This window comes from Anser anser (genome assembly GCF_964211835.1).
Source record: "Anser anser genome assembly, chromosome: 4".
NCBI classification, from domain to species: Eukaryota; Metazoa; Chordata; class Aves; order Anseriformes; family Anatidae; genus Anser; species Anser anser.
Window position 1 is genome coordinate 43,332,969 of NC_139724.1, and position 26,471 is coordinate 43,359,439.

At 39.5% G+C, this 26,471-nt stretch overlaps 1 long non-coding RNA gene across 1 annotated transcript in view; it reads right to left on the minus strand.

Moving 5' to 3' along the window:
- The window catches only part of LOC310899501, a 74,576-nt gene extending 50,101 nt beyond the window's left edge, over window positions 1–24,475 (minus strand). Inside the window, exons 1-2 of the long non-coding RNA XR_014584351.1 lie at window positions 23,912–24,475; window positions 21,901–21,966 (exon numbers count right to left, since the gene is read on the minus strand). This is a non-coding gene — a long non-coding RNA (uncharacterized lncRNA). The remainder of the gene's footprint in view (window positions 1–21,900; window positions 21,967–23,911) is intronic.
- Window positions 24,476–26,471: the final 1,996 nt, after the last annotated feature.

The following is a 26,471-nucleotide window of genomic DNA, read 5'->3' on the forward strand; positions in this document are numbered from 1 at the left end:
TCAATAGCTTGATTTATGTCTTCTAAAGACTCTCTAGTGAAAGCTTCTGTTTCACTCTATTACAGAGATTATAACCTAAAACCATACTGCTATAAGTGGGTACTTTACACCACACACTGTGAGAGCAGCCTAGAAAGACTTATTGGCAGAAACAGTGAAATTTCTCTGAAGGCTAGACATCCACAAGGAAGCCATGTAAGTCAAACTAAACAACCAATAGTAAAACTGGATACTGAATGAGATGGCTCTGTCTTCTATATGTGTCACATTTTAAAACGGTCATATTTTGGACACTCTTTAGAGAGCTCAAAATATGTTTTATAGACTTTTGTTCTCTGTGCCTCTTTTGTGAACTCCTGTACCAGTGAAGTATGTGAACAGTCTTCAGAAATAGAAAAACATGTACAGCTGACATAAATGTCTTGTCCTTTCCAGATTGCACACTGGTCATTAGGATCTCTGTTGTGTTTTAGAACTATTGAGATCACAAGAAAGATCATGGATAGACTCAAAGTAAATGGATGAGAACCAGACCAGGATATAACAAATTCCTAGCACTAAAAGCAATGATCTGTTGGATCTGAAACCTGTAATAAACCAAGGGCCAACTATCGCAGTACACTCCAGTTTAGAACAATGTATTTATCTTAAATGAAGACCTTGTGTGAGAGGGGGCAATGGATATGTTTTGGTTAATTTTCAAAGGCAGCTGTTGTTAGGCAGAGCCTCACTGGTTTGAGTCCCCCAGGAAGGGTCCTAGTACAAAAATATTTTGTAGGTGAAGAGGTCAAAAGTGAGTGCCCTTTAGCCCAGGAGGACTCAGATTATCAAATGACCCTGCAATTTGTCACAGACACCATTATCACAATGCATCTGTTATGAAGGCTAGCATATTGTATATAACATGCACATGCAGAGATTTTTTTTTTGGTGTTTTGTACAAAATACTGAAAAAGTTGGACTAGATGATCTTTGTGGTCCCTTCCAACTTGGGATATTCTATGATTCAGTATATATACATGTTTATAAACTTAAAGATATACACAGAGGACTCCGTTCTTTCTCTGGAAAGATATCCAGGATCATACACATCAAGCACAAAACAGGCACTGGCAATGTTTCTCTACATATCCAGTTTTGACATCAACAAATTGTTATTTTACAGCTTAGATTGTCTGTGGCCATAATGCTTCTTCCAATTTGTACTTAGGTATCCGTATCCAAAGCAGAACTGGAAATAAGATTCTCCTTTTGTCTCTTTGTCTCAAGCGTCTGAGATAACAGGGTTTATTTTCTCCACTAAACGCAGAGGCATTGGTAATGCCAGCATACTCCATTATCCCATCAGAAGGGTAAACTGTGAAAAGAAAATGGGTGCTACTTTTTCAGCTCTTGGTCATTTTACCTACTTGCTAAATGTGCTTTTCTTTTGCAAAGCAATTGGACTATAATGATTAGAAATGACCAGTTGTCACTGAGTCACTGGTGACTGCATAAAACCCACTATCATAGAGAAACACTGGAGGACATTATTCTCATTTCACTTGATTATAGGTTGAATTTTTAAATATGATTTACAAAGAAAAAATCATTGCTGCCCAGACTATCACAAACCAATGAGAAAGTTTGCCTCAGAAATTTAAACCAAACAACATTGTGAGAGAGGACTTTTTGGCCTTCTAATGATGTAATTTGTGGATTGATGATAACTAGGCACAGTGCTGACACTAGCTCCCAGACAATAGGAAAGTACAGGAAATCCACAAGTCGAATCATTCTCCTTTGAGGATATACTTTGTCTGACCTGGAGACTACACACTCAGCCCTGTCTAAAAGACAAAGATTAGTCACTGAGGTAGGTGTGCTCTCACTCCTACCTTGCATGAACCTGATGACAGCCTGTAAAGGATGGGTCCTCATGAAAAGGGAGCTGGATTGAAAATAAAATATTACAGGGAAATCATTACCACTTAATCTCCATTTTACTTTCTGTCTGAATGCAAAGACTTGGGCAGTGTGCAGAACTAACATCAGCAGAGGCTAGGTTCCCCTCTTTAGCCATAAATATATGACTGAGGATTTCAGGATGGTGGTAGTATTCCATCTCATAAAAGTCTGTCAAATCCTCCCTAAACATTTGGTCTGAACAAAGAAGAATAAATAACTGCATGAAATAATTGTGAATTCCTAAATGCTATGTATTTGTAGAACGTCATCTTTTCTAAGTTTCCCATTAATGGGGAAGAATATCTGCCAGTAGACTAACTGGCTTGCCACAGTCCCCAGATCTTTCCACTTTGAACTTATTTGAATAATATGATTTGGGGTTAATAAAAGTAAAGGATTATTCTTTGCATTTCTAGTAGCCTGTATATGCTGAATTAATATCAGCAGCTTCAGAAGGCTCCAATATCACTGCATTCTTTAAGGAAAGAACCCACCCTCAAACTCATTTTAAGTCTTTTTTTCATTACTTATGGCTTCTCTGTTCCTCAGCCCTGCTTTCCACATCTTCCCTTTGCTCATACATTTTCTCTAGCACAAAACAGATTAACTCCAACTCTATGTAGCCAAGTAAAAAGGCATTTGGGATCAGGGTAAGGAGCAAGAGCAAACAGTGCACTGCAACAACAACAGTACAAGCTGCAGTATAGAGGAGCCTTGACAAGCAATGTCCTCTGCAGTGGCAGCCCTAAGGTGCCTCCATCCCATGGCAAGCAATGTCAAATCAACACCCCACCCCTTGCCCTGGTGCATGTGACGCCTTATGTGAAATGACCACATCTAGAAAGGCTGAGAAGACTGGCGAAACTTTAAAATGGTATCTCAAATGTCTTTCAAGATGTTAATAGACTTTAATAGCATTCTTCTGCCACAATTTTTCCTTTGCTGGGGCTTTCCTGCTTCTCACTTCTCTCTTCTTGCGTGCTTTCTCCAAGGCTATGGCCCATGAGCTCCTTGAAAGGGGCTGAATAACTTCTCCCACATGACAAATTGGCGGCACTGGATAGTTATTATTCTTTAGGTTAAACAAACAGTTTGGGTAGGGAGGAGGTCTAGGTTAACTAAGGTAACAAGAGGAACAGAGCTGCTGCTGAGTCCAAACACTTGGTGGGTGGCATTTGCTTGATTCCCTATTGCTGCTCTGAGTTGCACAGAGTTGGCAACCCAAGGGTTTCGCAGTCAGGAATCGGAACCAAAAGTCTGCACATTTCTTGGCACTGAGGTCACAAATTACATTATGGTGGTGGTTTTTTTTTTTTTTCTTCTTCTTCTTCTTCCCTGGTTTTCCTCCTTAGATAGGAGAGCTAGCAATTTATAGTTGCGTATGCATTTCCCACAGGTTTGAAGAGAACCACACAGTGCAGATGTGCAATGCCACCAAAAGTCTCATCTGCTCCAAGGGGGACTTTCCACTTGCTGCTTGTGTATCTCAGTGGAAAGATGAGGCATTGCCTCCTTTTAAGGACTGCTGTGGTCTCAGCATCTGCTTATTTGGGGAAATCTCCCAGAGTTTGTCCCAGTTGCTGGTTTGCACAGGGAGGAGCTATTAAAGTCGCAGCTTTCATTTCAAGCAAATCTCTGTGTGTGGTATGAGATGCTGCAGTGTCTGGAGCAGGCAGCGAAGTCTGCCTGCAGACAGGTAAGTCCCTTGACAACTGCAAGGATGAACAGTTAAATTTCAGTGTTTGTGCAGAAGCTCATGCCACACTTTTAAAATAAACCAAACTAGATCACCATGGGGTGTCTTGGCTTGTATACTTTTAGACTTTAGAATTTGGGGTAGTTGTTTAATTGGCTTGTTACTTCATGTCCTGATAACTCCTCCAGTACCGTAGCTTACCACATATTTGCAAAAGTAGAATGAAATAAAATCAGTCCCATAAAGATAGCATGATAAATGTTGCATCAGCAGTTTTCTAAAAGGATTTTGTTGTTATCAAAACTGGCAGACATTAAACAGACAGAGTCTCAGAATAATTGATATGAGCGACAGGATAAGCATTTAGTCTCCCAGTAGGCCAGCCACCTGTGCAAACAGCATTTCCAACTTCTATTTCAGTTGCTGGCTCCCGAACAGTCAATTATTTAGGGCTTTCCAGAGATTTCACTGGTGGAGAAAAAAAATATTCATGGCTGTTTTTGAAAGGTAGCTTTATCAGCATAGCTCAGTTGTGCAATTATAACCTCTGTCCTTTTTCCTCTTTAGACGACTTCAGGTTTCAGCAAGGCAGCTCTGCTTTGTTTAACTTCTGTGGAGCAGTGTTAGTACCACTCATAGTATTCCCAAATTCTACGGACCCTGCACATTCCCTTCTAGCTGCAATCTCTTGGCATTCACTGCAGAAGTACAGAAAGGCTTCAGAGAAGCCAACAATCATTGTAAACCTTCTTTTTCTCCCAAGACAATAATCCAATTCCTGAACAACTCCTAATGGGTGATTCCAGTAATGACTAAATACCAGTGAAAACAAACTAGTCTGACCTTTTCCTGTAGTTCAAGCTTTCCTGGGCATCACTCAACAATAAAGAATGCGTGATTAAATAGAGAAGTCATGAATCCAGAAAGAAAAGAATGGCATGACAGTTTTCCTAACACAAATGGACGTTGGCGTACATGATAATAACCATATTAATTTAGATAAAGCTAGTAATTAGGGTGGGGGAAGAGGGGGTGCAAAATCCCCAAACAAACAAAAACTATTAAGAGCTATATACCTGCCCATGTGGGGGAGAAATAAAACCACTAAATGCAAAATCACGTGTTCATTATCTTTGTTTATGATGTCATAAATGCTGTTGCAATGTTTCTTGTACTTATGCCTGAGGAAGATATTTGGCTAAAGGAACCATGAATAGCCTATTTTATGCCTAATTCTACACTCATGTAGATTTTGGAAGCAACTGTGCTACTTATTTTTTTAGTGAAATCAATCATTTTAGACAAACAAAATAATTCATGCGGGAAAATACATTCCTAAACTGATGTATAAAGCGTTTGGCTCTGATATGATCATTAGCACCCTGGCACAATACTTAAGAGAGACAGCTGACAGCTCAATTTTCAGTCGTGATCAGGAGACAAAATACCAAATCATCAAGAATGACAATATAGGTAAATAATTTGATTATGCATTCTTCTCTTTCAAAGCTTATTTACAAATCACATCCTCATAATTAAATCTACCTTCAATTTTTGTTTTGTCTCTCTCAAAATGAATTGCTCACATTTCTGCCACCTCATTAAACAGGAATCTACTCCTTGCATTAGAAGGACCTTGCCTCTTTCTCCCCATTGCTTGATAAACAAGAGTCACTTTTCACAGTTATTGTATGGTAATCCCCAAAACGATGAGAAGCACATTATCTGGGACAGCCCATGGTATGGTTCGTTTTGGGGATGCACAGAGGGACTCTCTCACAGCTGACAAAGGAAAAAGGTCCATCTGAAAAAGTCTTATAATTTCACTAAGCAGTGACAGACCCCAGATAACCAGCCAAACCTACATGCGAGTGCCACAAACCTATATGTTTTTGCCTAGGCATAAACTCCTCCCCCAAAAAGCCCACTTGATACCAGCAGCTACTTCAGTGCCTAAAATCAAAGTTAAATAAGTAAGAAAAAAAATGATTAAACTGTTTGCAATTTTAAAGCTTAGTCTACTTGGACTGGTCTTTCTGAACCAAAGAAAGACTACAGATATAAAATTACCATCAAGTCACTTTCATACCAGCATGGTGATGTGTCCCCATAAACACATTTGAGATCGTTTTATGACTTTTGTGACTCAAGGGATAGAATTTCTGCCATATTCCTCAACTGATTATTCACTGTTCACTTAAAACATTTTTTTTTCTGCTGCTTAGCCTACATTTCCCGTTGCTCAGTTTCACCCTACTGTTCCCAGTAATACTTCCTTTGGAGTGCCACCTTCTCTTGGCATATGGTATTCATGGCATTAGCCTTAAAACATTTCCTATTGTCACCAATGGAAGAGAGAACACTGCATTAATCCTTGTGCAAGCAAGTTTTAAACACCTTCTAGCCATTTTAAATTTACTTTTTGTTTCAGCTGAAATATTTTTTTCCCTGTACCTCTGCATCTCTGCCAGTCTAGTGATATCTCTGTAGTGCACACTGCGCATGCACAGTGCTCTGGAAGAATTTCCCAGTCTCGAAGGATCCTAGAAAATGTTCTGCTGTGACGCCTGCATGTACATTATCTCCTCACCTGTGGAGACCTTACAGCCTCCTTCTCCTCCATGCTCCATATATGAAAACAATCTACACAAAAAACACTTGTGAAGGTCTCTCACTTTCCAAACAGCTCCCTCTCAAAAGGGGTCTCGAAAGATCTTCTGTGATTTCCATCGTGTCTGCTCTTCTGGGGGCTGTCAAGCCCAACTAAAATGCTGTTGATCACATAGCTGTGACTGCAGACAAAGAGGCATGGAACAGCACGAGGGAGTTTAACTTTCTGCTTAAATTCTGTACAGTTGTTTTCAATAAGGAAAGCTTGAGCTAAAAAAATAAAAAAAAAAAATCCACTTTCTGCTAAGAGAGTAAACTAAGATAAAACCTTTTCAGAAAAAGTAACCATTTTCCATGAAAGTAAAGGGAGGCCAAAGTTCATCAGTTTTGTTTGCTTCATATGTCTTTTCTGTGGGATCCATCAGGCAAATACTACACTAAAGTATTCATTGAACACAATACTAACATTTGGCATCCATCCTGCATCAGCTGAACTTGTAATCATTAAAGAGATTTACACAGTCCAATCTGCCTTGTTTTGACTGGTCAAAATCAATCTTAATTCAAAGTGCTGCTTTTTACCAGATGTCACTCATCCTCAGAGTATAAGGTCCTAGAGTAAGTGTGATACTAGGCAAAAATCACAGTAAGATGAAGATTATATATGCTATTTTTACAAAAACCACAGCAACAAGTTTCAGCCTCACTGCAATTCTTTGTCCCATCACAGATATTTTCCCTCATAAAAAGAAAAATATTTTTAGGCCTTTATTGTTAACATTTCTATTATGTTTTATTTTTGTCTGACGGGTAAAAAAGTACTCCCCTATCCAATCCTAGTAGTTTTTGTAAGTGCCTTTTTATGTGTTGATGTGGGCTGTAAACTAAGCAGAATGGGTGATTTTAAACTATATTATGAAAATACCATGGTTTCACTTCAGAGGCTATCAAATGGCAAGTACAGTTTTACGGCAGATTTTATCTCATAGCCTTCCCCTCTCACATTTTTCTTTTCTTCTGGTTTTTATATTTATTGACTTTGTAAGACACGGTGTGTCCACGTTGTCTTCTCGCTCAAAACTCACTTTCTTTAATGAAACTTGCAGATTCTGACCCACATCATATGAATTGTTTTCCCTTTCACCACTGAAACAATTTGAAAAAACTAGAAGAAAACATTTGCTTTATATTATTTTCCAAACACGTTGTCAGTAAATAGCAAATCATTTTTAGCCTGATGAAACAGCTTTGTATCTCTTGTCAATGGCAAAACTGTGAAATTCACATCAGTGATTCATATAGTTTTTTGATTACTGGAAAATAAAATAGTTAAAAGCCTAGCAAACCAGGATCATATGTGAAAAGATTAGTTTTGGGATGTAACAGATAGTGTTACGTACATTGCACACATACATTACATACAGTTGCAGATATGCCATTCCATATAATTTTGTAGGTGAAATAACCTTTGTGTTTGTTGTAGCAAATGAAACTTTTTATCTCAGATTGTACATGATTTCTACCTTTTTTTTTTTTTTCTGAAGCTGAAGACCTTGAAAGAACTTGCAGCATATTCACACTCTACCTTTTCATATCTCATGTGAACCCTTACCAGGAACTGACATTCCCAGTCAACCAAAAAGTCCTCCTTAGAAGACTCATAATCCATATGCAGATGACTTTATCTCTCCAATAATTATATGGAAAGACTAGGCATTTAATTAAGGCTCTGAGAATGAAACTTCATGGAAATCCTCAACTCCCAGATAAAAATCTAAAGCTAAAAAGAAATAGCTTTTTTCCCCCTCCTGGTTGCAACATTTATCAGTTCATCTTCTGCCATTTATGACGCAGGACTCAGTCCTTCAGCTTTACACACGTTTCTCCAAGCCAGTCACATCAAAAGAGAAGAAGATATTAGAAGCACCCTTCTGACATTATTTTTAAATAGCAAGCTTTCTTGTGAAAGATAGTGTCACTGGATTTAATCGTCATAGTGTATTTTCTTTCTTCAGTCTAAAACAGTGGATATAGCAGGCGCGTGCACACACACCCTTCCCCCAGGTAGCTACAGTTAATAAAATAAGCAATTCATTTCTGCATCCTTATCTACCATCTGGGACATTGCTAGGGTCAGTAATTCTCTATGCTGGTGGAAGCACAGATGGAACTGGGGAATTAGGGCTTCACACAGATTGTGCTGTAGATTTCCTCAGAATATGAGCTTTTGTTTTTAAACAAATTAAGTACCTCCTTCTGCCTGGTTGCAAAGACTCTTTGCAATATCCAATCACACATCCATGTAATCCTTTTGTTATTGCAGCCTCTATAACTACCACACAGAGACAAATGAAAGCAAACGTCTTTCTGGGAGTGGTGTGCACTCAGGCACTTGGTTTTACCTGGCTGACTGAGGCACTGGCTTGGGGTGCAAGGAGGACTTTTGTGCAGTATCTGGCTTGACAAAGGTCACCTGAAAACAGTTAGTTATCATCTCTGCTTGTATATCAAACTATTTTTAACTTTTTTTTTCCCTGCACATTTCCTCACTGTTAAGATATTGTGTCCAACAAATTTTACTGCATATGTTAAGTTTATAAGGAGTTAACTTCAACTAATGTGTGAGGTTTGCATGCTTTCCAGGAAACACATGAAACAGACAATTAGCCATATTTTTCCTGGTGACTTGGAATTGCTGATAAGTTCTAGTTCCATTTCTAAGGAGTGTTGAAGAAAGCTGTTTCTTGAGTTGTTATTTAAAACATTCATGGAACAGAAAGTAAGCCCACTACACCAAAAATAACCTTATACTCTTCACACAAGTTACAGTTTTAATAGTAAAGATGTATTAAATCATTAGAAAGCTTGGTAAGCTAGACACTTTTACAGTAACCTAAAAATGGTTCCAGTCCCAAAAGTTTCCCTCGCCTAGCTACAGTCATCACTAGCTTGGAGACCAACATGCACTTAGACACTCTGGCTGCAGAAGTATTTTCCAGCATCTATTTTCTGTCAGCTAACAGCACTGAATCTTCCAAGTGTTAAATTTAACACTGCAAGTAGGAATGCTGTTTCTGCTTTCCCTTGCTGCCCTGATGCCCCCTAGTCCCCCAGGCTCTGGTTGTGCTGTTAGTCCTGGGCTGTGATTCCCATGGGGAAGTATTGGGGTCAGGGTATCAGAGCAGATGGTGGTTGGAGCTTCATCAGTCAACATAGTGCCCAAGAGCCCAGCTGGGACACTGCTGAGACTGCCTCCTGACATGCGTGGTGCCAGGCACCAAAAGGAAGACAGGGAAGCACCCCTGTGGGAACTACAGCAACAAAGGCTGAAGTAATTGGTATAAAAGTCATTTTAATTTTCCCTCAGCCATGGTGAGAAAAGGATGCTAGCACTGAAGCACGAAGGAGGTGTGTGATAGTTTGGTATAAAATTAATTTTAATTTTCCCTAGGCCACGGTGAGCAAAGAATGCTAGCACTGAAGCACAGAGGTGTGTGATGCTTTGGCACTGCACTGAACTCTGTGGATAGTCAGATCCTGGTGCATATTATCACAGTGACCTGATTACAACTGCACAATTGATGGGCTACCAAGTGTTTAACTCTTCACTTTTATCCATTCCTAGAAATCTTATTTTGTTTTCTGGAAAGCAGATTCCTTTTTTTCAATATTTTATATTCCATTAACATAGTAAGGAAAGGATTAAAATAAATTAAAATTCCTCTCATTCTTTCTATTACAGAAGGCTACAGAAAGTAAACTCTTCACAGATTTTTAGGACAACTGAAAAATACCTGTACAGCAGAACTCCAGACTTGGCCTGTGGGAGCTGATTAACTATATTCATGTTTGAGACAGTTTGTACACTTGAAAACACTTCATTGAGTATGCAAGGTAGAAAATTAAATTATCCTGATAGTCATCCACTTTAAGAGGTGGGGAAGCATATCTGTACAGCCAGCTGCACCGCTGCACGGCAGTTACAAAGAGCTGCTTAAGCTGATGGCAAACTAGAAGCCTAAAGGATGATTCCTCTCTGTACATGTAGAAAAGAGAAAATGACTGATGCTCTTAGCACATCCAGGTTTCCTACCTTTGATTCAGTTTTGAGACATCAACAGGCAAAAGGACTTTCATCCAAACAAGGTGCAGGAATATGGATATAGACGAATATACTCTTCTTTCTCTCTCATTAATCTTATGCTCCTAAGTGGAAGAATCACAGCTGTTTCACCCAGGTGTTTTGCCCATAGACTTTCTGCAGAAACCTGAGTTCTTAATTCACCTTGAATGCCAATGGTAGTGAGACATAACCATAAGAAGGTACCACAACAGATTCAATAAAAAGAAATTTCTTTTAGTGACCTGTCAGGGCCTAATCCTTGATCTCTGTTATTCAGGAATTTTATAAAATGAGATGAACAGTGTACTGAAGTGATTGCCGGTAAACTTGCAACAGATACAAAGATTAGTGGGGCAGCAAGAGAGGAGTACAGATTACCACTTGGAACAGTTTAACTCACTGGGTAATATGATCATGTATTAAAAACGCATCCCACTGAATCAACTAAATGCAATGTAATACACTTGGGAAACACGGAGACAGATTGTACTTACACAGAATGGCGGACTGTCTTGAGAAGCTGTGACTCAGAAGAGGATTTACGGGATGTTACAGATAATCACCTACACATGAGCTTCTGGTACAAAGCTGCATCAATTGCAACTTCTTTTCCTTAAATGCATTTAATAAATATATTAATGAGAATATCAATGATAGGTTATCTTGCATAAAAACTATGTTCAGGTTTGGTGTTAGCACATCAGGAAGATGTAGCTAGGACCAGTGAGAATTCAAAGATTTCAGAATTAGAACATTGTTTTCTGAGATGATGCAAGAAAAGCCTTAACAATGTGATATGCACGAACAAGAGGTTTGGTGGCAAAGGCTGTTAAGACTTCCTTATTAACACCATAGACTGACTTCAAGCTAAAGTTAGACTAGTGCAGTCTTGAGATGGACACCTTCAAAGCTGTGAAGGTTAAACATTAGAATTACTGAGGAGATTTGTTGTAAGATCAGATAACTTCCTATAATATGCTTTGATCAGTTTACAGGAGAGTTTCTTCTGCCTGTGTATATGCTAAGACTGGGATGAGATCCTTCAATTTATCACCTTTGCTCACTTTCATTCTGAAAAACAGCACTGCTTACAACACACTTTCACATCGAATGGCTACATATTTGCAGAACAGCTGTAACTGAATCCTGTTCCTGACAGCTATCTGCTGAGGTCAAGCAGAATTATTTTTGCTTGAGGAATAAATGCTTTGTTCTTCTTCCCCCCAACATCAGATACTGTCTACAGCAGGAGAAAAGGTGTTGAGCCCAGGGGACAGGGATATAGTAAGACAGAAATCCTCTCAGTATCCTGAACATTTACTAGTGAATTTAGATATTTACTCTCAGATATTTACTATCTGAGAACAGATTTCCACCCCCCCCCCCCCCCCCCACCAGTAAGAGGTGTAGAGACATTTCTGGCTTTAAATTTTCACTACAGCATGAGGATGGGAAGAAACCCTCCAGTGGATCCATCCAGCCATGCCATGCTCCATTCCACCAGTTATCCCACAGTTGTGTCTTTGCTTGCAAAGTCATGTTTTATGCTTTTGAGTATTAATATATAGACTAACTGAAGTCTTTGGTCTTGACATACAGTGTTCAACAGATGCATAATGGTGTGTTTTACAAGTCTGTGCTAGCTGATCTTATGATCTTTTCTTGGCCTAAGGAACAAATATTTAGGTATGAAAACCATTGACTCCCCAACACACACCTCCTCTAGTGACCTACGTGCTTTGAGCAGAAATACCCCAGGTACTTATTCTTTGTGAGCCTTCAGGCAATTTGAAAACATAACCTACACAATTTTCCAATCTTAACGAAGAGTTTGAACCCACGAAAGAAGCATGGGGACCATTACTAGAAAATAAAACAAGCAGTGCTTTATGTAACTGTAAAGTATACAGTACCTCTGTTCTTCAGTTGCACAGTAATAGCTGACTAGTAGAACTCGTGGAAAATGCCATATGTGCAGAGCAAAGATGCACGAGCATCTCATGTTCTTTAACTCACACTGCTGACAAGATGGCCCTGTTACTAACTTTTGTTTTTTGCTAACTGAAGCCACCAAGCTATGGGCAGAAGACATCAGGAGGAGCAGAGCTGCAAAAGCTTTTGTAAGAGTCAGGAAAACACATTATGTGATCAAACAGGTTAAGCCAGGTCTGCATTTTACAATTGCAACACATGACTACTGTTCAGTATTTTCTACACAGTACATTTACAGGTACGAAACATACAGAGGAGGCTATATAGATGTAAGCAAACAAGACCTTAAGTAAATACTTGGGGAGGGGGAAGAAACACCTTCTCCAAGACATTTGTTGCTTAAATTAAAAGTGAAGAAAAAGCTTTTCTTTTACGATATTTTATTTTATTTATTTATTTTTAAGAACATACACATAGCACTTTTATTTGCACCGTAGCAGCACAGAAATTTTTGTATTATCTCCTCTACTCCAATTGCAGCCCCAATGGAGAAGGACTGCAGGTTTAAAATTGACCTTAACCATGTAAGTCTGGTACATAAGCATATTCATATGGAACCAGTTTCAACCACTGAAATAGTATGCTCTTTATACTTGAGTATAAGAGGTTTTGATTTTTAGGGAGCTGGTTGCAGCAAGTACATTAATCAACACAACCATTTGATTGTACTCCTCACAGTGAGCACCAGGCACACATTCACTGTGAATAATGGGAGAAAATTACTTTAAAAATGGGCTGTGTATCTAATAAAGAGCCCAGGAATTGAACTTTACTTCCCAAGCCCAAATACTGCACAATTTTTCCTTTTCTCTTTTGAAATATTTATTTTTTCACCCCCTCCCCTCCTCCCCCCCCCATTAACACTTAGTGTTTAAAAAAAAAAAATGAAAAGAAAAGGCCAAGCTAGTATCCATTCCTTTTTCACAAAAACATCCGTGGAATTAGCTCCAGAGCATACATATCCACCCTTTCAGTAAGAGCAGAGGGAAAGCACTTCAAGCAAGAATGATATTTGAAGATTTATGATTTTCTTAACTACCTAAGCAAGCAAAGAAAAACAAGAACTGCAATATTTTTACGTCTGTGAATTATTCAAATGCTCCAATGCTTTCTTTCACAATAGCTAAACTATCTGCTGACACAGATAGTTTAATAGTCTAATAACAGAATGAACTAGAAGGAGATGGCAACCTAATTACGTACTTTTTCCAGTCACAAACTACTTAGACTGAGAAATCTATAAAGACCCTTTTTTTCAGAATCATCTAATTTTAGATTTGCATGATTACGAGTAACCAAATTTTAATTATTAAGAGCATGCAATTACACATGCTGAGTTACGGTTCAGTTAGCTACTCTATGTCCTTGTTTGTATTGTACAAATAATGTTGTTTGTGTCTTTTAAACATGTAGTGTTGTGTCTACTAGAATTTAGAGGTAGTTCCAACTTCAGAAAGTGGACTGATGATTTTTTCAGCTTTTTAGCTCAGTTAATATGGGTGAAATCTCAAGATTATACAGATGACCTGTTCAGTAAACTAAGGGAAACTTATTTCAGATTAGGTTTCTGGTATTCCATGAAATTGTGGTGTTGAGCCACTTTATCTGACACGGCTCAAGTGCACACAGAAAGGTCAAGTAACTTGCCCTAAGTGACAAAGTGACTGAGTGGCTCCTAGACCTCTGCTCCCAGCTACAAGACCTCCCACTCTCCTTAGCCACGTCACAAAGAAACTCAATAGCCTGTGTCATCGGGAAAGTGTTACGGTCTCCAGTCACGTCCTGCTGAAACCGTATGTTAACATTTGGGGGGAGAAGCAACTATCTAAAAGGTGCAGAAAAGCACGACTTTTGCCCTCTTCAATGAGCCTGCAAATGCCCGTTTCCCCTCTCCTGTCCCCCCTGCCCCTACCCATCTGGTACAACAGTGATCAGTACATCTCCCAGTGCTGGCAGCCTGACTCTGCGTCAGCACCTTTCCAAACAGAGCAGATTGCAAAATGCTCTTCTGCTGAGGGGCTTATTTCTTTTCAGCCGTAACCTCCTGACTCATTTAATAGACTAAGTATCTGGGATGGAGACCAAAACTTTGTAGCTGGATTCTGTTTTCTGTCCCCTAGGGCAATTAAGTCCTTCCAGCAGTGTGAGCTTGAGACTCCTCTAGTGTTGCCTGCTTGATCCAGGCGGGATCATTGAAAGAGAGAAAGAAAAAGAGTAGTGTGCTGAAGTTCTTATGTTCCTGGCAAAATATTTTAGCTTTGTTTTAAAAAATGCTCTTAAAAATCCTACATGTATAACGTAGCAGTCAGACATTTAGCCCCAGACTTCAAGTGCATTATACGGACAGGTTAGCCACAGGACTCCCATTGACTTTAATGGGAGTTTTGGTACAAGACCTTTATGCAGGGAACTGGAAATCCACCCTTCACTCACACTAGAGAAAATTTCAGAGAAGCAAAATGTTTTGAGGAGTTGAAGTTTAAAAAAAAATAAATAAATCTGTGATGTCATGGCAGCACAGCTCAGCTCTTATATTACTCTTGAGGGTCTGAGTGGGTTGGTGATGCTGTGAATCCAGAGCTTTGTGTGAGATTTTACATGGTATCTTACTTCCACATGTCTGAAGCACCCTGAAAATTCTTTTGTAATGTTTCACAAGTATTTATGATAGCAAAAAGGTGAACACAAGGGAAAAATGTTTTCTAGACTGTTTCTGTAGGTAAAATGCATTACTACATTTTAATTAAAGCTTTCTTGGTGGGAATTTTAACTTATTAAAACCTGTTTGCCACATATAGATTGAAACTATTATTTTCCTAACCCCCTGAATATTTTGCATACCGCCAGAGATAATTTTTTTTTTATTGGCTTGCACCATAAATCTCAGTGTCGTGAGCCTTTTGTGCATGCTAAAAGGTTAGGGGTTCACCGATTTTGCAAAAATAGAGACAACTGCAGAGCTACAAAAAGATTGTTTCTGAGATTGTTTAAAAAAAAAAGGCAGAATTATACCTTCATGGGATAAGTCTGTAAGAAAACAACTGTCATCAGCAATAGACTTTTATAAGTGATTAGCTATGCTTGTTAGGATGATACATTGGAAACCAATTGTATCTCACTTCCAAATATGATGCAATACATCTCTCCCTCAAAGGATTTATGTCCTAATTTTAGACTTGGCATTGCAAGTGGGTAAAGGGATCAGCTCTAGGAGCAGGTCAATTTGCTCATTAAGAACATGAACATTTTTAGCAGTGCACCACACTTCCTAGCATCCTCATTGCTTCAATTTTTGAAGATACTGCAAAAGAAGTAGGATTTTCTGTAGATGATCTAAAAGTAGAGGGAAATCACTAAATGGACTGGATTTAGAAAACCTTTTAAGCAGTGTCGTCTGCAGAGGATTACGAAGAGGTTACTGTACAAAGGCGGCAGTCAGCTATACAATGTCAGTTTAGATTGCATATTAAAGCAACAGAAGTTGATGAAATTTGATAGCGTGTGAAGAAATTGACATGGGTTTGTTCAAAATGTAGAGTAACCAGGTTACATGGAAGTACAAAAAATAATTTTAGCAGATGGTTCTTCAGGAAACCTCAGAGAAGAGAAAGTCACAAACAAAGTAGGAGATACATAGATTAAATGGAGGGTAAAGATAGGATTTTGCTGTTTTGTAGAAAAAAGCAGTGACAGAATCTTATTATGTCATGCAGGTGTCATGAGAGAAAAAAGGAGATGTCAAATAGGATCAGCTGAAAAGAATGGAATCTGTTATAGACACCTGAGATAAATATAAATAATAAAAAGGACATAGTATATATGGCTGTGTCTAAACAACTGATATAAGCTGCAGTGTTTTCCAAGATCCTGTTCACTGATTATCTAGACAGGCCAAAATGTACTGTGCTGAAGCTGCGTTTTGGCCAGCATTTCTGCGTTTAGTTCCATGGAAAGTATGGTATGGACAGGTAGGAGGAAAAGGTCTCAAGTACACATCCAGATCCTATCCCAGCACAGGGCTGGGATGTGTCCAGGACCTGCTCTTGGACCCAGGAGCTGGGAAGCACTGCCAAATCCCACAATATTCACATCGTCTTAGTGGAGCGCAGGAGGATCGTGAAACCATCAGTGTGAGGCAGCTGTGAAAAAGGCAAAATGTTCTCCTGGGATGAAACAGGGGAGGGATTTCTAGCAGAGATAAGGAAACATTGCCTTAGAGGGGCCTTGTCTGGCATGGTGTACATAATGTCCTCCACATTCAACAAAATCTGACTTGCACTGGAAGAAGTAGAGGCAAGGGCTACTTGGGTAGAGACTTTTGGTGAGGAAACAGGTGAAAGAATTAGGTAGACAGCCTCCTCTTAGAGGGGAGGTGATCACCGTATTTCAGCACATGGGGACATAAACGCCAGCAAGTTCCCATCCACTCCCCAGAGCTTTCCACCACTTGCATTGCCAGCCAGGCGGGCTGATGACACCTTCAGCATCAGCTATGGCTTTATCATCTTGCCACTGTTCTCCCCACCATAGCTTTGCAGCTGTTGGGGTTGATGGGGACTTTAATGTTTCCCCAGATGTAGGCATGGCTGATTGTCCAAAGTTGCTGTGTTGTTCAGGCCCACGTTGCTTGCTCTCTCCATAAATTTAGCTACTTGACCATGGTTTTGGTTTTAATTTTTTTTCTGGCACATGGCATTCAGTCCCACAACACACCCAACGTCTCAAGCCAAGAATGACACTTAATTTTCAAGCAGCCTTATTGATGGTATTATAGCTAATATAAATTACACTGAAATATTTAAAATAGCAGCAAGGTCATTTTGTTGCCCAAAAACAGTATATGAAGAACTTTTTATTTTCTTTTAATCATTCTCACTCAATAGATAAACAGTTTGCAAGCAATTGTTTCTAATGCAAAGCCAAGTCAGGTATTAGATAGCATAGGTTATTAAATATTTCAGTTTAGGAATGTTGATAATACACTGAGAAATGCTATGTTTTCACTCAAAAAAGGCAAACTAGCCAAAACCACCCCTCTCTAATGAGCCTGACAAGAGCTAGACACATTTTAGGAGGAGACACATCTGGGGCAAGATTATCGATTTGGGCTGCCAGCCCAGCCTCACTTATGGGCCGCCAAATTTGCCCATCTGTGCATACACTTTGTGAAGTGTTTGCCCTGTGCTAAGGCCCGTCAGCACAGAAAGCCCCATTCAAATTCCACTTAAATCCTCAAAACTCAGCTTAAGACAGACTTAGGTGATGCAGGACTCTTTACGGAGGAGTAAACTGGATCATTTTTCAAGCATTGACACCTGCATATACAGCTGATAGATTCTCACACCTGGCTAAACAGATGATTGAATTTACATCTGGGTAATCCATTTTAAAAAATGATTTTTGCATGTATAAATCAGTATGTTATAGTCTCTGTAGTTTATGCTTGGAAAAAAAACATGTGCCGGGTTGGTAGAAGTTGCTGCTCAATGCACAGGAAAAATGACTAATATTGGGGATTAACAAAATAGAATTCATGCCCTGAGCTTCTCAGATACTATTAAACAACTGGAAGTACATTTTTACCCCCTAATTCCATTGATACTTGAAAAAAACATTTAGGACTACGGCCTAGACTAGTCATGTATCAGCTTCTGTCTTTTCCAGGCTTTGCCAAACTCACATTTTTGCACCCTAGAGTTAATATACTTCTCTGGCAGACTGAGGCAGAGAAAATTACAATCCCCCAGCCCATTGCATCCTTCCTTTGACTAACCAGCCCCGTTTCTTCTCCCCAAGTCAATGAGCAAGAACTGTTGGATGGTGTGGCAGCAACCCTGAAATATGCTCTCCCTGATGTTGCTGCAGCATAAGGTGTGATTGGATACACAGGTGTGCCTCCAAAATGGCTGGGCTGCTGGGATGGAATATTCATTTCACAAACACAAATCCCTGAGATTTTAACTTAATAATCTATGACCATATGCTATACCCATGGAAGCACCATACCTATACCAGATTGTACCACTTAGCACTGCAAAAAAACAAACTGGAGCAGACAGAATATCCTCATCTTTCTTTGGAGCCATTAGCTCCAGCACAGTATTGGATTTAGATTTTCATCTGTTAGTGTTAAGCCACCTCATGTGCAGTCAATGCCAAATGCCTCCAGGATTTGCACTGAATACTTCTGACAAGGAAAACATTATTCAAAACACTCTGCTGGCAGCAGTGTCTGGAAATAACCCATGAAGGAGATCCCGATAAGGCTGAAGACATGTTAGAGAAGGGAATCCATGCTTCTTTGACATCACTTTTGCTATAATTAAAAAGAACCATAGGAACTAAAATAGTTATGAAATAGAACAGTCAGAAGGCTATGACAGTCAAGGAGCTCTGGGACTGCTTGGAAAGGCTGCAAGAAGCACCTCCAAGAATAATTGGTAAGTGAGACTGTGCCATGTGGGATCTCCTTCACCTTCCAGTCCCTTGCCCAATGAGCTAGGAAATGCCTGGGTGCAAGCATCAGTTTGGAAATGCCGATGGAATTTTGCTCAAGCAAGAGAAAATAATGGGCTGACCCGTTAGGTGTGAGAATTGGCAGCCCAACCGCATGGAAAATGTAGAGCTGGTGGAGGACGTGGATGAAATAGAAGTTGCTCCACTGCGCCAATCAATCAGTTAACACCTTTGTCAGTTTGTGTTACCCATATAACTTAAGTGGGATATTCAAGTACAGAGGCTAAATATAAATTTATAGGAAAATGTGATGCCATGTTCAGTGATGCATCACTTGGGTCTGAATAGGTCCCTCGTTTCTAAGCTCTTCGATCTAGTTACTTCTCCAAATAAATGGGAACATGACAAAGGAAGGAACGGGAGTGGCAGGTAGGAAGAATGGTAGAGAAACATATTTTGTCAAATGTTAGTTGCAACCGTAGGATGAAGGACACAGCTCCTTTGACTACATGACCAGGTTCTTGGTGGCAGCAGGAAGTACAAAGAAAGGCTACAAGGAAGAGAAAGGGTGGGGTGGGGTGTCTGATTCCTTTGTTTTTGTTACATGAAATGTTGCTTGATGGAAAGCAAACACAAGATCCACCACCTCCCAGCCTGATAATAAAGAAAATATGGAAGATATCATTCTACTCTGAAAAGTGACTGCAAAGGTGGTGCCTTGGAAGTAAGCACTATCCTTCAAACTATACCTATCTGCCATTTATTACCATGTCAAAATTGCTGACTTATAGAGCATTACTTTGTCAGTCCTGGATGCAACCAGAAATTTCAGAGCAAAGCTCAATTTATTTTCCCTGCTGAGTGCAGACTAAATTATCTCTACTGGATTTGCAAAAGAATACCATATTCAACATGCAGGGAGAGCTTTATTGGTTTTCAGAATTAGAATAATCCCATTTCATCATCTCATTTCATTTTTCAATTACATTTTCAGGGCTATAGAGGAATAAAATAAAAAGTTACCCTCCCTCCACACACACACACAAAAAAAGCTAGCAGCTATGATTTTAAACAAAACCCAAGAACATACCTGCTGAAAAAAAGATATTGGTAAAGTTCAGGTGTCTGACCAGTGCTTATGTTTGTGACTATATTTATATCTGAAAGCAGAAGCAGTAGATAAATCTCACTGAGGCGCACACTCTCATATAGTCTCCCACAGGTGGGGCTCTGCCCTGGACCTGCCCCGCTCTGGGTGGACCTGAAGCTTGGTCCCTCTCCTAGGGCAGGGATGATGGTCACGGTCTCACCAGCAGCCCATTGCACCTAGGTACTCTATAACTTCAGTCAGGACACTCTGGTTAAACAGACTTACATCACACAGCAAGTGTTTGCTTTATCCTAGAGGGGAAAAGCACAGACTTTGCATATTGCTTGCAGCAACAGGGCAGGAGGCTGGGAGCATTTTTCTTCCCACCTCTTTTACCCTCCCCCAGCACCTCACTGGGTTTGGCATCAGAGAAATAAACTGCATCATCAGCTTATTACATCTGACCCCTTTATTTTTAAAAGTCCACAAACACAAAAGGCTGCTAAAGTTGTTTCAGCTTAGCTTAGCATCTGTGCCCATCAGCTCTTGTGTTTCTTTGTAATATTAAAATTGTGTATTTTGGTTCTGCAGATTTATTACTTGGATGTTTTTCAATATCTTAATCTTGTTTTTGTTTTTTGTTTTTTTGAGACCTTAAAACGTTAGACAGTTTGGGTTAATCTTTTTGCCTTTTATATTCTCATCATTTTGGTCCACTAAAAATAAAGTATAAATAATTGGCTTTACTCCTATCTGCTCTGCTTAAAGTTTTGATAACTTAAATGTGGGCAAATTCTTCTTTGAATCCAATTAAACTAAAGACTTCTGTAAAGAACAGGACTTAAAGTAGAAAAAACAGATACAATATCATATATTAAATAATGTAGGATTCCATTCCTTTTACCACAATAATAGCCTTGAAGCGTTTGCTTTCACAAATGATTCAACCCTGGTGAAAGTGATATAACTCAGCTGAAATCAGTGGAGTTTGCAACAGCTCTGAACTTTGATTCACTGTTTTGCTGAAATGGTTTAAACTTTGGTATGTAATTTAATAAAGACAAAATGGAACCGTCTATCCTAGCTGCTACTGAGTAATTTAATACACCCTCTTTCTAGCTATAGATGAACAAAAAATACTATGACACATCTACATTATCTGTAGAAATACCCTCTTTGAAAGGAGACTGTTCTGGGAAGTCTTAAACTAAAGTATATTCTTAAAGTATATGCTCTTGTTATTATGAGACACTGACTTAAGATGCCTGGATCTTGAGTATGCTCGTTTTCCTCAGTTATTGAAGTTATGACATCCCCTGCTTTGTTGCTGATGTGCCCTCACAGCCAAACAAAAGCCCTCCTCCATGACCTGGCAAGAACTGCCCTGGACTGAAGGGAGGAGGAGGTGCTTGTTAGACCTCTTGGCTATCCTGCTCTCTCCCACTGCTGTGAGACTAGCATTTAAATCCTGAAGACACAGCAGAATTCGGGGTGGTCAGGCCAGGTCCTGCATACCTCTACAAGGGTTCCACCTAAGACAGCTTCCTCTGATTGTGCTTTACCTATGTGACCAGAAGATCCTATCAGTAATTTCATGCCAGTGCGTTTCATATCAAGAAACTCCCCTTCCCCAGACACCCAAGGACAGATCAGCCTTCCCAGCTGCAGGGCCAGGATGCAGGGAGGAGGAGGAGGAAGGGCAGCCAGCGAGTAGGGAGATGTGATAATGCTGGTGTGCCAGCCAGAAGTTTGCCTTCACTAGCCTAGATTAATTAGATATGTATGTGGTTTAAGTATGTATTTCAGAATATAGAAGGAGAATAAAAAAACAAAACAAGACTTGAAGGAGCTATAATCTTAATATTTAGATATTCCCAAATGATTTATACATGATTTATTTCTCTGTGTTTATTTTAAGCTCAATAGACTGCTAGAGAGCAAAATGACATGCCTTATCCCTAGGTCTTATACTCAAGACTTACTTACATTGGATGTGCGGTGCAACACAGTCCTTCTGCTCCCTCAGCCAGTGCTAGGCAGGATACAAAAAACCTGGAATAAATACAAATGTTCATTATTCAGAGCGCTGGTATGGTTTTCAGAAGTGTGTGCGTGAAGTTATTTCTGTGTCTTTGCCATTACTGCCATTTCACTGAGTAACAGATACATGCAAAGGACTGGTTATAGGCAGAACTAACTGTGTGCCCAGGCAAACATTGCATTCTGGCATGCCCACGATTAAAAATCGGACCTCATATGTTCATAACTGACAGCCAATACCTTGGGGCAAACCAGATATTAGCAGGAAGGGTACATGAACTTTCTTGTAAGTAACTATTTGAAAATGTCAGCAATAACACAGACTATTAAATATACCATGGTAGCTGTCTTGTTCCTGCCTTTGCTTACAGAGAAATTCTTAAGGTATTAATTAGGCTAAATGAAATTTACCTTTAGTTTTTGAACACTGAATTTGTAAGTTGTTTAAAAGAATGAACATACCCAGACATTTTAGTCGGTAACTCCAACAATCAGTCATTTAATGTTTTATTCAAGAACACACTATTCCTATCAGAAATATTAGAAGCGAGATATAAACTACTGTTTTCATTCTGGACTACATTGGTCAAAAATGAATTGACTGGTTTTGATGGACCTTTGCTACTAGGTGATTGGTGCAAGCAAAGTCAGAATCAGACCAGGATTATTTTTGCAGGAGACACCTTTAGAGAACAGCCAGCAAAAGCACCTGTAGCATCTGTAGTCATTTATTAAACTAGTGTCAAAACTGATATGTTCACTTCATGAAGCAATTCCCTAGCCCTAGGAAATGGCATTGGAGAGAGGGGAACTCTTCAAAAAGCAGCTGAATAATCAGCAGCAATCCTAGCTCTGATAATAAAATTATGCAGAAGACTCTTCAAAGAGCAGTGTTATTGAAGGTTTCTCCTAAATGACCAGAAGCAAGACCTGTCCATTAAGACTGTAGCTATTGCTGAGATAATTAGCTTTGAGAAAGCTTCTTGGAGTGTATGCAACTTCCTTTCTTCTCAGCAGAAGTAACAGTATTTACTCTCAGAAAAGAATTTCATTTGCTTTCTTTACATTATGGCCAAAGTAAACATACAAGAAATCTCAGGGCCAAATCATATATTTTTTAATTATTATTTTAAGGCAAAATAAGACCCCTATTCTTTAATGTTTCTTACCAGATAAAGCCATACAATTTGTCGTGTTCTCCCCATGGAGGGGAAAAGCTCCTATCTAAGCAGGGAGTGCAGATGTCACAAAGTTAGGATTTAGGTACACAGAGTAATTTTGTCTGTCACTGCTGTCACAGTACTAACTTACAGCTTTTTGGCCACTGCATAAGGATTCACAGCTTTCACTTAAGCATGCAGGCTCCCTATATATTGTAAGCATATGCATACTCTGTAAGTAATTTGACTCTGACTGATCTTTAAAACCAGATGATCTAAAAGGCGCTACCTCAATATAGCATGCTAGAACTGCAGCACGGGCAAGTGCCCAGTTTTCAATACGAAACATTGAGGATATGAAGGAGATTTAAATTCTATATCTCAGAGGACACGTGCATCATAAAATACAAAAGAAAGAAATGATGCCTTCAGCTACAATAGGGCTACTGATAATGCAAACCTGCTCTGCTAAGTAATACAACAGAGTAAAGAACATAGCTTTTGCTTTACACTTTAAGGCAGTAGTCCCCATTATCTCTGGTGCTCTTCCTTTTCTGAGAACTCTCACACAAGTATGTGGATCACACCCACAATCCTGACTACCTGTTTTAGAATTTACAGACCAGAATTCCCCATAAGAAGCTGCAGCACAGGGACCATATTTTCTTCTTATTAATATTCCAATAGGCATATGGAGACAATCTTATTTGCGGGAGTTAAAATAATAACCTGTCTTCTATTAAAGAAGCAAGTCAATAAGAAAGCATACAAATTTTGCCTAGACATTGATACAGTACCAATTCAGAGAATCTCCATTCTGAACTTCAGTCCCTCTTCTGAGGTCACTTTGCTCCTTTTATGCCCTCTGTGTGGAACAGGAAATGCATTGATCTAATCCAGGTGTTACAGACAACACTATCATCAGGAATTTGTTTTCATATAATTATTAGCTGTAGATGCTATTAAAAAGTGAAGCACAGCTGAATCCTTTTATCTAATCCTCCTGCTTTGGTAGGGCTTTCTATTGCCTCAGTATTCCACAACAGGTTATTGTTCTTGGGTCATTTACTTCTGGTCCCATATAGCATTCAATAACCACAGAAGAAATATTTCCTTTGGTATCTGAATTCCACCTACTGAGCACACTCTAAGGTGAACCTCCTTCCAGCTGCTCATTACCTGCAAGAGTCTCTTTAAAGTACAACTTCCTACACTGAACTTTATGGCTACAATATAGGAGGAGAGAACCTTTCACCATATGGTAAAACATATGAGTAGGGTACTGCTTCCACCTCTTCTTGGGAGATATTTTAAAAGAAAGTAATGAACATTGTTATATTTCACTTGAAGTCTAATACGGTAGACACACTGTATATGTAGGTATATATTTGTACACTCATTCAGGCAGGATAATTTAAGGAATACTGTTATCAATTACTTGACAGGCAAAATCAGAACTTGAGCTTCCAGACATAGAATCATAGAACATCCCATACTGGAAGGAACCTACTTTGTCCCACTTTGCTCACAGCAGAACAGTGCAGTGGAGGAAAGAGCTGCTCAGTACCCTGAATAAGAAAGAGTCAAGTTGGAGCAATGGATGGGCACAGAGTCTCATCTCCAGGTCAACTACCCGTAACAGTTTTTAAAATACCTTGTCCTATGACAATTTTTATGACCTGTGCAAAATATGCAGGCTTAATTTGCTCTCCGGGATATCCCAACTGCAACTTAAACTTCACTGTTTGATCCTGTTGATATAAAATGAAACTGTTGTCAGCACCCAGCATTAATGGCATATATATGTACAGGTCTATTCTGTTATTTCTCCTACCAGACTGTTTCTCCTTGGACAGTGAGGTCAGCACACTGGTCACAGCATCACATGGGGGCACACGTCTTCTCTGTAGCTAGGATTCAGCTAGAATATGGCAATGCTCCATAACATTGTCTGGGTGTTAAGCTGTCATCCAAGCCTCAAGGCACTTGAATTCTTTCAGAGCACTCTATTTCATTTTCCTTGCCTTTGTGTGAGGAGACTTCTTGCTTTCATAGGCTGGTTCTTGGTTTTGATCCCTCTAGGACTGGTTTGCACAGTTATTTACTCCAACCCCTCTGCATGGACAAGGCTGTGCAAGTCTGTGCCTCCAGCACACTAATCCTCAACCACCTCATGAGACTGAAATCAACGAGGAATTTTTTGAATACAATGTCACTAGTGGACAAGTAAAATGATATAGATGTCAAGGCTGAGGAAAGGCAAAAATATGGGAGAAGAGCTAAACAAAACCATGAGGAAGTGCACAAGGCAAGCAGCTCTGTCAATGCTGGCCACTCAGGTTTTTCTATGGTGAGCCACAGGCTGTGCTTCAGACATATAACGAGGCCACTGTCTTTCCATAATTTTCATTTCTCGCGTTTCTCAGATCCTTTTAAATCTATATTTATAACATTTTTAAAGGGGTGAGAGAAGGGGACAGGCAATCAATTGATCATTAATCTCCCATCTTGCTGTCAGAAATAAAAACAGTCTTTCGACAGAGTTAATTTAATTATTTTTTATGAGAGTCTTAAATCTCATTAAGAGCATTATTTAGTAACAGAAAATCCCCAGGAGTGGAGGCACTGGAAGGCAAAGCCGAACCTTTCTTCATATGAGCATTCCCAGCACCCTTGCCCCAGAGCTCTCTGCTCCTTGAGCAGAGCTTGTGCACTCTCTCTTCAGAGGAAAAAAATCAAACTAGTAGAGGAAAAAGAGAATGGGGCACTTGGAACTGCAGCAGCAGAAAGTGGATATGATTTAAAAGCCACCTAAGAAAATTCATTTGTATGATAGAAAGACAGTTTGCTTTATCTAGCTGAAATCATGGGCTAATTTCTGTGTCTTCTCTTGAAAGACTTGGATCAACTGTTAATTGATGAAGGTAGACATATGAATGTCTGGTGTGCATGTTCCCGGTATCCCTAGGCAGGTAACAAAGGAAAACCAGCAAATGCTAACTGGACAGATTCTGCTTGGATAACACAATTCACTTCAAATAGAAGATGGCTGCTTTCCAAGAGGCCACAACAAATGCAAACTCGTATTCAGCCTCTCCTTGAAGACAGAGGTTTTCACTGAAGCAGAGCAAAACAATAGAAATGTATAAATGTGAGGGACTACCTGGAGTACAAAAGGGCTTTTTTTAGTATATGTGCGCTTTCTCTCAAGGGGTGAAGTAGCAGCAGACTAGAACAACAACGTGAAAGTCTTTTTTTTTTTTTTTTAATTGCTTCTCATCTGGCTGGACTCAATACCACCCCTTTGTTGTCTCCTTATGTTTTGTGATTTGGTTAGCACCCATGCTGCTTTCTCTC